The 11,394-nt window shown below is 46.7% G+C and overlaps 1 long non-coding RNA gene across 1 annotated transcript; it reads right to left on the bottom strand.

Moving 5' to 3' along the window:
- Positions 1 to 243: 243 nt before the first annotated feature.
- Positions 244 to 10,219, bottom strand: LOC142830297 (uncharacterized). Its single transcript, XR_012905452.1, has 3 exons — positions 9,409 to 10,219; positions 7,837 to 7,896; positions 244 to 377 (listed from the first exon to the last, which is right to left on the bottom strand). It is a non-coding gene; the product is annotated as an uncharacterized LOC142830297 (long non-coding RNA).
- Positions 10,220 to 11,394: the final 1,175 nt, after the last annotated feature.

The raw sequence follows: 11,394 nt of genomic DNA, 5'->3' as shown, positions 1-11,394 counted from the left end.
TACCAGTAGGCCAACTGGTATAAAAAAATGTACATTAGGCCCTGATCTCTATAATGAATTCTGTGTGGGCAGACCACTACACCTATACAGAGCCCCATTGGAACTATTGACTTTAGTGCAGCTCTATGGGACACAAGGGTCTGTCAATGCACAGTTCTCCTTGGAGTGGTGTCCCTGTGGGTGCTCCACTCAGGTGTCAGTGCATGCTCGCATCGGTGCTCACAGATTTTTGCCTAGCAGTTCCTTCCCATGTTGTGTATGCACATTTGCTGCCTCATGCTGTTTTTGGCTCTTGGCTGCACGCATGGCACATGTCCCTCTCAGTTCCTTTTCTACCATCCTTAATAGAAGACGGAGTCTCTGAGCAGTGCTTTTTTCTGATTGAAAATAAAAAAGAGAGTAGTTAGTTTATAGTATCGTTAGTAGTTTAGTCAGTTTATATTTAGTCTTAGCCAGTTCTAGTTCATTAAAAAAAAAACACTGTTTGCCCCATTTTTTTTCTCTTTTCTTTTCAACCCAATTCTGGACCCGTAAAAGTTTTTTTCTTTTAACTATGGCAGGCTCTCCTGGCTTCAAGAAGTGCAATTCTTGCAGAGATTCAATGCCCATATGTGATGGGCACACCTCTTGCGTAAAATGTCTCAGCGAGGGCCATATGGCACAGAAATGCCAACATTGTCAGAACATGACTTGCCAGAGCCAGAAAGGACTGGGAGATGAGGCTCCAAAACCTCCTATGGGAGAAATCCCTTCAGACGCTGAAGGCTAAGTTCTGCGAACTCTCTGCACAGCCAACTCCATGCAAGAGGGCTAATTCATCACCCACAAGAGACTCCGTAGGTCTTGGGTCTCTCCATCACAATCTTTGCCATTTATGTCTTGTGCTATGCATTCAGCAGTGCCATCCACCTCTGGCACTGTGGAAAAGCACAGAACAGCATCCACAAAAAGAGTGGAGTTGGAGCCGAAGAGAAAGTTCAGCTCCTCCGCACCAACTGGCTCAGCTTCTCGATCAGCACCAACAAAAGCCAACATGCTGCCACCTCTGGTGCCAGTAGATACCCGACACCAACTCAACATTCTGGCTCCTGTCATCCAGAAGCCAACCTCACTTTGGCACTGGAGCCCAAGATGGCTCCCCAGAAGACCACTCACGTGGCACCAAACGCCGCAGCTGCCACTACCATTGGTGCCAAATACACCTTCACCTTTGCATTCTCTGATAATTCTGCAATCCAGCCTTCACCAATGCACTTTGGAAAATATTTCCTATTCAACTACACCTTTGTCTCTGGGCACCGGGCATGGCACCAGTCAGGGGAATAGATTCTCCTCCCAGCAATTCTTTGCCAGTGAGTTCAGTAACATCATGGCATTCCAACAGGCACTGGCCAACATGCCGCCCTCCACAGTATCCGTGGTTTAACATAAGAACGGCCATACTGGGTCAGACCAAAGATCCATCTAGCCCAGTATCCTGTCTGCTGACAGTGGCCAGCACCAGGTGCCCCAGAGAGAGTGGACCGAAGACAATGATCAAGCAATTTGTCTCCTGCCATCCCTCTCCAGCCTCTGAGAGAGGCCAAGGACACCATTTTATCCCCTGGCTAATAGCCTTTTATGGACCTAACCTCCATGAAATTATCTAGCTTCTCTTTAAACTCTATTATAGTCCTAGCCTTCACAGCCTCCTCTGGCAAGGAGTTCCACAGGTTGACTACAAGCTGTGTGAAGAAGTACTTTCTTTTATTAGGTTTAAACCTGCTACTCATTAATTTCATTTGGTGTCCTCTAGTTCTTCTATTTAGGGAACTAATAAATAACTTTTCTTTATCTGCTCTCTGCACACCACTCATGATTTTATATACCTCTATCATATTCCCCCTCAGTCTCCTCTTTTCTAAACTGAAAAGTCCCAGTCGCTTTAACCTCTCCTCATATGGGACCCGTTCCAAACCCCTAATCATTTTAGTTGCCCTTTACTGAACCCTTTCCAAGGCCAAAATACCTTTTTTGAGGTGAGGAGATCACATCTGTACACAGTATTCAAGATGTGGGAGTACTATTGTTTCAACTAATTTGCCCAGTACTGAAGTTAGACTTACCAGTCTATAATTGCCCGGATCGCCTCTAGAGCCTTTTTAAAACATTGGTGTCACATTGGCTACCTTCCAGTCATTAGGTACGGAAGCCGATTTAAGGGATAGGTTACAAACCACAGATAATAGTTCAGCAATTTCCCATTTGAGTTCTTTTAGTACCTTGGATGAATACCATCCGGTCCCGGAGATTGTTAACATTAAGTTTTTCTATTTCTTCCAAAATCTCCTCTAATGATACTTCAATCCGGGACAGTTCCTCAGATTCATCACCCACAAAGGACGGTGCAGATTTGAGAATCTCCCCAACGTCCTCAACCATGAAGACTGAAGCAAATAAATCATTTAGTTTCTCCGCAATGGCTTTATCGTCCTTGACTTTATCCACCATCCTTGGCTTTATCCACCACAGTAGTTCCAACCCCAATGGCTTCCTTGGAGACCCTGGAACCAATATCACACCCACTCTTTGCACCATCATCATTCACACGAGGTGACAGTGCTGACCCGAGCACATACAGCAAGAAGATGTTCTGCCACCACCATACAATCTTTTCCATCCCGTCCTCCATGCTCACCTTCTGTGGCCACCCAAGGTGAACCAGTGATCCCATACAATGCTCTGCACCTTAGGCACATATACAACACTTAACAAGAGACATAGGCACACTCCCTGTCAGAGATTGAGGGATACTTCTTACCAGAAACAACAGCAGAGTCCATATGACCACAGACCTAAACAACAATCCAACAGAAGAAGGGCAGAACACAACCAGTCATCCACCAATCAAACCACCACAATCATCCACCAATCATCCCCCCCGGGTCGGTCGGAACTTTGGTTCACCAACAGCAACAACATCAACCGACCACACCAGACTAGACCATGACACAGCCTTCCCAACCTGCAGGAGACATGCCCCGGTAAGGACAGCCAACACTGAAGAACTCTTCATCTTCATCACCCGATGAAACCCTAGCAGATCTGTTCCCAGCCATGCAGTCTATGGACATGCAGGTACAACAGGATCTTCTCAAAAGACTGGCCCAGAATCTAGGGGTTCAGGCCAAGGAAGTTAAAGAGGAGACAGATCCAGTGGTGGACATCATCATCGCAGATGGCCCCACCAAGATTGCCCTCCCCTTAAATAGAACAGTGGCAAAAATCACCAAAACCCTCTGGCGGTGAGAGACGATACTACATCCCACAAGCGAGTCATGAGTACCTGTATACCCACTCACCGCCAGGCTTGGCAGTGGTGCAAGCTGCCTGTCAGAGAGACAGACAAGGGCAGATGGGCCCCACACCCAAGAGCAAAGAGCCAAAAAAGCTCAGCTTACTGTGCAGAAAAGCATACGTTGACGGCTGGGCTCCAGCTGAGGATAGCCAACCAACAGGTTATGCTCAGCAGGTATGCCTACAACTCCTGGGTGGCCGTCGATAAGTTCAAAGCCTAACTACCGCAGGACTCTCAGCAAGAATTTGCAGCTCTCACGGAGGAAGGGAGAGTGGTTTCCAGATCGGCCCATCAAGCCACTCTAGATGTGGTGGACTCTGCAGTGCGAGCTATGGCCATGGATATAGTCATGTGCCGAAGCTCCTGGATTCAGCTTTTGGGTATTCCCCCGGAAGTACAGACGATGCTCCAAGACTTACCCTTTGAAGGGTTGGGCCTCTACTTGGAGCAGACAGATATTAGGCTACATAGCCTAAAAGATTCTAGGGTGACATTGAAATCTTTAGGGTTTCATACCCTGGCCCCACAGTGTCGACCACTGAACCCATGGGGACAGAAGGGATACAATCAGGGGGCCAGATTTGACATTAGGCATAGAAATTGGGGTAATAACAACAGGACCCAGGAGATGCTCAGGCTTGGACCAGAATCAGGGACCCCCAAATAAGCCCCAGGGCCTGAGGTCAGGAATTTGAAGGTACTCCCGAGGACGACGCACCAGCCCCAGTACTAGATCGCCCCTTCTTGGACAGGCTATCCCCCTTCCACCATGCCTGGAGAGCAATCACTTCAGACCGCTGGGTCCTAGCCATCATGGCAAGGGGATATTCTATCCTATCCTATTCCTGTCTCTTCCTTCCTCCTACCCCTCTTCCCCATCCCTCTTCAAGGACCCCTCTCACGAGCACCTTCTTTGTCAGGAGGTCTCTTCATTCCTGTCTCTGGTGGGAGGGGGGGTTCCATCTGGCCTCAGGGGGAAGGGGTTTTATTCCCACTACTTCCTTGTCCCGAAGTCCAAAGAGGGTCTGCGCCCCATCCTGGACCTGAGAGGGCTAAACGTCTACGTAAGAAAATCAAGGTTCAGAATGGTAACGTTGGCCTTCATTATCCCATCACTCGATCTAGGAGACTGGTATGCCACCCTGGACCTAAAGGACGCATAATTCCACATTTCCATAACCCCTCACCACAGAAGATTCCCGCGATTTATGGTGGGGAGAGACAATTATCAGTTTGCAGTGCTACCATTCGGACTATCCATGGCGGTGGTAGTGGCCTTTCTGAGGAAGAGGGGGCTTCATGTTTACCCGTACCTCAGCAATTGGCTCATCAAAGGCCATTCCTGGGAACAGGTACAACAGTTTATAGAGCTAGCCAGACAGACCTTTGTGCATTAGGCCTCTGGCGGAACGAGGCAAAGCCGACCGTCATTCCTACCCAGGTCATAGAATTCGTAGGCACAAGACTAGATGCCACAACAGCGAGAGGGAGGCATACCAGTCCCCTAGATCAAGTGATGGGATAAAGAACTTCCTGGGCCCCAGGTTAGATTCCATAAAGGAAATTATTCGACACCTTCGGGCTGCCCCTATGGCCACAGCGAGGCAGTGCCTGAGACTGTTAGGCCACATGGCAGCATGTATGTACATGGTGCAATATGCCAGGTTATGCCTCCAACCTCTGCAGTCCTGACTGGTGAAAGTCTACAGGCCAGCCCGCAACCACATAGACTTGGTGATCACCATCTCCCCCGATGTCCTATCAACACTGGACTGATGGATGAGGGAAAGAGGTGTGCAACGGAGTCCCGTTCACCCAGCTCCTCCCCATGCTACAGCTGGGGATGGATGTCTCGGATGCTGGCTGGGGAGCCCATCTGGTGGAACTATGGACACAAGGTATGTGGTCTGAGATGGAGAGAATATTGCATAGCAATGTCAGGGAGCTGAGGGCAGTTCGGCTTGCTTGCCAAATGTTCCTCCCCCATTTGTGGGGCAACTGTGTTTCCATCCAGATGGACAACACAGGAGAAATGTACTATATCAAAAGACAGGGTGCTGCTCGCTTCTCTCCCCTCTGCCAGGAGGCGATAGCCCTCTGGGAGCTATGCATTGCACACAGTATACACCTGCAGGCAACCTACCTTCCTGGCACCTGCAATACCCTGGCGGATTGGCTCAGCAGAGCATTCTCTGCTCACGAGTGGTCTCTCAAGGGGGAGGTGGTCAGGACACTTTTCCGCAGGTGGGGAACTCCCCTCCTAGACCTCTTCTCTTTGAGGTGCAACAAGAAGTGCCCCAAGTTCTGCTTGTACCACAGGCAGGAACCAGGGTCAGTGGGGATGCCTTAGAGATTTGGTGGCCGAAGGACCTTCTATACGCTTTCCCTCCCTTCCCTTTGATTCACGAGGTACTCTTAAGGGTCAGAAGGTACAGAGCAACACTGATCCTCATTGCCCCAGTGTGACCCAGGCAACACTGGTATACCACCCTGCGGAACCTCTTGGTGGAAGACCCTATTCCCCTCCCCCCAGTTCTGGATTTGCTGATACAGGACATACGTCAGGGTCTCCTGTGTCATCCAAACCTACAGTCTCTCCATCTCACAGCCTGGAAGATCCTTTGCTTAGACCCGGTGAAGAGGGTACTGATGGAGAGCAGGAAACCTTCCACTAGGGCAACCTATTGGGCCAAATGGACGAAGTCACTAAGGAAGGAGAGGACCCGGTATCAGCCTCCATCCAGATGATTCTGGACTATCTCCTTAACCTTAGACAACAGGGGTTATCTTCCCCGTCGGTCAGGGTGCACCTGACGGCTATCACAGCCTTTCATTAAGGGTGGGCATTCGGTATTCTACCACTCTATGGTCAAGAGATTCCTGAAGTGGCTAGACAGACTTTACCCCCAGGTTAGGCAACCCGTCCCTCAATGGGACCTGAATCTGGTGCTCTGAGGCCTCATGGGAGCCCCGTTTGAGCTGTTAGCTACCTGCTCTCTCTCTGACCTATCCCGAAAGGTGGCATTCTTGGTGGCCATCATCTCAGCTAGAAGGGCCGCCATATACAGTGTTTTCAAAGGACCGGGTGACCCTACGTCCACACCCAGCCTTTCTGCCCAAGGTGGTGTTCCTATTTCACATGTCCCAGGAAATTTTCCTGCCAGTGTTCTACCTCAAACCGCATGTAGATGGGAAGGAACAAGCATTACACACGTTAAACGTTAGGAGGGCACTCACCTTTTATTTGGAAAGGACAAGACAAGATTCCGTAAATCTACTCAGCTCTTTGTCTCTATGGCAGACAGGATGAAAGGTTGCCCAGTGTCAGCTCAGTGTCTGTCCTCTTGGATTACTGCCTGCATAAGGACATGCTATGACCTGAAGGGGAAACCAGTGCCTCCTCTCACAGCCCATTCTACCAGGGTCTTGGCATCATCCACGGCGTTCTTAGCACAAGTGCTGATTCTAGACATCTGTAGGGCAGCCACGTGGTCATCAATCCACATGTTCACTACCCACTATGTGATCACGCAACAGGCTAGGCAGGATGCAGCTGTGGGTGCAGCAGTGCTGCCGTCCGTTCTCTTTAGGCTTCCGACCCCTCCTCCGTGGAGTGGCTTGGGAATCACCTAAGTGGAATGGACATAAGCAAGCACTCGAAGAAGAAAAGATGGTTACTTACCTCGTAACTGTTGTTCTTTGAGATGTGTTGCTTATGTCCATTCCAATCCTGCCACCTCCCATTCGTCGGAATATCCAGAAAGAAGGAACTGAGGGGGGTTGGGGACAGCAGGGGCATATAAGCGCAGCCATACCGGTTCCACTCTTTGGGTCTCCCTGGCTGTCCCAGTGAGTACTGCTAAGGATAAAAAAGTTCCAGAATTTGTGCGCACCTAAGGGGAATGGACATAAGCAACACATCTGGAAGAACAACAGTTATGAGGTAAGTAACTGTCTTTTCTGGAATTGGTGTCTGTAAAACAACATCACTCCAACGGCAATGTACGTACCGGGACAGCAGAGCATTACAGCAGACAAGCTGAGCAGACACTTTTCAGAACAGCATGAGTGGGAGTTCAGCATCCTCCTCCCGGTTATTTGACAATGGAATTTTTCAGTCATAGATTGATTTGCGACAGCATCCAACTGCAAATACCACCGGTTCTGTTCCAGAGTGGACCGAGGCAAGCAATCAGAGGGAGAAGCCTTCACTATACCCTGGACTGCTCCCCTCCTGTACACTTTTCCGATGACATCCCTGCTCTCCAGGGTGACCAGCAAGATTCGTGCGGACCGAGCAACAGTTATCCTGATAGCGCCCTATTGGCCAAGGCACCCCTGGTTTCCCTATCTGCACCATCTATCAATCGCCCAACCGATCCCTCTTCCCATCAACCCCCACTCGTTGACACAACATCGAGGGAAAACTGACTACCTGAACCTGGTGGCTCTCAAGCTCACCTCATGGCTTCTTCATGGCTCCAAAATGAAGAACTTACCTGTTCCCAGAGGGTGAAGCAGATTCTTTTGAGTAGCCGATACTCCTCCACGAGGTACATCTACCAAAATAAATGGCAGCTTTTTCAGGAATGGTAAAACCAATGCCAATTACAACCAAATACTGCCCTAGTACCTACTGTGCTTGAATACCTGATGGACCTCAGTGATGCAGGTCTCTCTATCAGCTCCATCTGAGTCCATTTCTCGTCTATCACCATCTTCCACAAACCAGTAGACAACTTATCACTGTCTGCACATCCCATTACCAAGTATTTCCTAATAGGGTTGTGAAAGACACACCCAAACTCATGTCCTTCTGTGCCACATGTAGATTTATACCTAGTGCTTGGCACATTGACAAGACCACTTTTTGAACCTCTAGCTACTGCTTCTCCCGAACATCTAGTCATGAAAGTGGCCATTATAGTAGTGATAACCTCCACTAAGAAAGTGGGTGAAATAGCAGCCCTGATGGGAGACACCATACACCATTTTTACTAAGTCACCCTCAGACCTCATTCAAAATTCCTTCTGAACGTCATATCTGATTTCCATATTAATGAGCCCATTTATTTACCCCCTTATTATCTTAAACCTCACAGTTTCTCCAGGGGGATGATGTTGTACACCTTGGATGCTAAATAGGCCCTTGTGCTCTAAATTGATAGGACCAAGGAATTCAGAAAATCAAATAGACTTTTTATCTCTATGTTCGGTTCCCACAAGGGAACAGTTGTCTCTGTACAGCATATATCCAAGTGGATTGCCAACCCATATATAGCTCCTACCATCTTCAGGGTAAGGACCCACTGCAAAGGATTTCTACACATTCCACCCATGCAATGGTCACATCAACCGCTTTCCTACATAATGTACTCCTCGCTGACATCTGCAGGGCAGTGATATGGTCTTCACATAATACCATTGCACAACACTATGCTCTGCAGCAAGGACTCATACCTATCTATCTCCTTAGCCAATGTAGCCCTTTTCTTTTCTCAAAATGTACTCCAAAACCCACCACCACAAGCAGTGGGTACTGCTTGTTAATCACCTGAGTGGAGCATCCACAGGGACACCATTCGAAGGAGAAGTTACTCACCCTATGCAGTAATGATGGTCTTTGAAATGTGTGTCCTTGTGGATGCTCCCCTATCCTCCATTCCTCCCTGGTACTCTGTTATAAGATTTCTGGTTGAAAAGGAATGGAGGGGGACCTGTGCTGCATGCACAGCCAATGGATGAAAACACTGTGAGGCAGCGACTGCACAGGCATGACATGGGAAGACACTGCTAGGCAAAAAAATCTCTGATTGCTGGCACAAGGATGCACTGAGACCTGAGTGGAACACCCACTGGGACACACTTCTCAAAGAATTATCTTTACTGCACAGGGTGAGTAACTTCTTTTTTCAATGTGGGATAAAGGTGTAAAGTTCCAATCCTGTAGATGTTTAAGTATGATTATGACTCTACTTGTGTGAGTAGCTCGTACTGAAGTATATAACTCTGGTATATACACTTCGCTTTAAGTATGTTAATAGACTATTGACTTCAATAGAATTACTCACGTGTATAAAGTATATGCGTGTAAGTGTCTTCAGGCCTGAGGTCTCACTATGCGATATTTCTTTTTCCCAGTTCTTCTTCCATGCAATTGTGACCCTTCTGAATATTGCATCATTTTGTGGACGGAACTCTCTAAAGAATTGTGTATGAGAATTCTCAAACTTTTTGGCCTGCGGCCTACCCCACTCGACATAAACCTTTCTGTGGACCACCAGCTAACCACCCATGATGACAAAATAGATGCAGGAGCTGGCTGAGGGAGTGGATTTTACTGGGAGGAAGGGTACAGAAGTGGGTTGGGGTTGGATGGTCTGGCCAGGAGGGAGGGTGCAGGAGTAGGCTTGGTGGGAAGGGTGTGTTTGAGTGGGATGGAGGGGTGGGATCTTGGCATGTGGAGGATGGGAGGCACTCATCTGAGTCTGTTCCCTCTGCTGCTCCCATTGACTACAATTCTGGCCAATGGGAGCTGTGGGAAAAGCTTCCAGGCAAGTGGTTTTCTGCGCTGCTGTTCCCCCAGCCAGAGGGATGGGGAGTGGCAGTGCAGAGCTGCTTCCTGCCCCCACGATCCAGATCCAGTGAGGCGTGGGGCTTTCCTTTTTTCTTCCCCAGCAGGAAGGCAGAGCTGGCACTCCATCTGCACGGGGGAGGACGAAATAAGCTCCAAGCCCGCAGACCACCTGCAAGACAGTCGTGGGTCACCAGTGGTCCATGGACCATACTTTGAGAATCACTGGTTTATGATAAAGATAATGAACAGTAGAAGAGGCAAAGGGTGAGATATTATGCTGACTTTATTTAAAGAGCACTTGTATTGGAAACCTAGACTGTCTAGGCTCCTGCATTTTTAAAACAAATTAATCAAAAAATAGGAAGAAACAAGAGTTCTATTTTTTATTGCATACATGCTGCCGTTTTAATTTGCATATTTTTTATAGAGGACTACAACTTTAATACTGATAAGGAGAAGCCAGCCAAAATTTGAAGCTGTGAACCTTTTTGATGTAATAGTTAATCACTTTAAATGCATTAAGAGGATCCTGTAACATCAGCTTCTGTTACATATTAAAACAAAAGAATTTCTAATACATTTATGAAGGCTAAGTTTGCTCTAGTAAAACTGGTTTCTTTGTGACTATTCTTATAGTCTGATATGAGAGCTATTGTTTCTTTATGAAACACATTTTTCTGTCAAGTACAAAGTGTTATGTACAAACTCAACAGTATTTTCATTTGCCATATGAAGTCAAAATCAATACTTTGCTTTACAATGAGAAGTGTATTGTTTAATTTTTCAACAATAAAAGGCATTCCTAATGGGTCCTATTAGAGTACTTCTCTAAACTTTTATTTTGATTGTATTTTCAATGCTTCAATTCTATATTGATGCTAGATTATAGATTATATAACAAAATAACTTTTTTGATACATCTTGAGAACATGGGTTGGTTTGGCTTACTAACCATTTTAAATAAATTGTTCTTTACCATAGTGCTAGTCATAATTGATATTAGGATTTTTTTCAAATATTAATTGTAGAAATAGTGAATATATCTGTATAGCAGATTGTATAGGTCTGTATATTGAATTAACTATATCCATTGTTTATGTCCATATATTTTAAAATGCGTTGTGCTAGAAAATGTATGAGCTTTTGATGCTTAACATTCTGAGCAAAATATTTATTTGATTATATCTATACTTATATTCTTATCCCACATTTTCTTCAAGAACATTATTAGTAAATTTTGAGGTTAGAGAAGTACTGACCCAATCAAAAATGTACAGAGCTTGGCCTCTGAGTTAATTAAATATGGGTTAATAACATATTATAAGGAAATCATTGTCCTTATTACAGTTATTAGGTAGTTAGTCAAATTATAGCTTCAAAGGAATGCAGAGCATGGAGAACTCAGGATTAAATTATGCATTTGAACCTTAGGCCAGCTTTTACTGTTGAGACAGTTTGCTGCTAAGAGAAATTGTGTGTC

The sequence above is a fragment of the Pelodiscus sinensis genome, chromosome 7 (genome assembly GCF_049634645.1).
Source record: "Pelodiscus sinensis isolate JC-2024 chromosome 7, ASM4963464v1, whole genome shotgun sequence".
NCBI classification, from domain to species: Eukaryota; Metazoa; Chordata; order Testudines; family Trionychidae; genus Pelodiscus; species Pelodiscus sinensis.
This window is presented reverse-complemented; position numbering and strand designations above follow the sequence as displayed.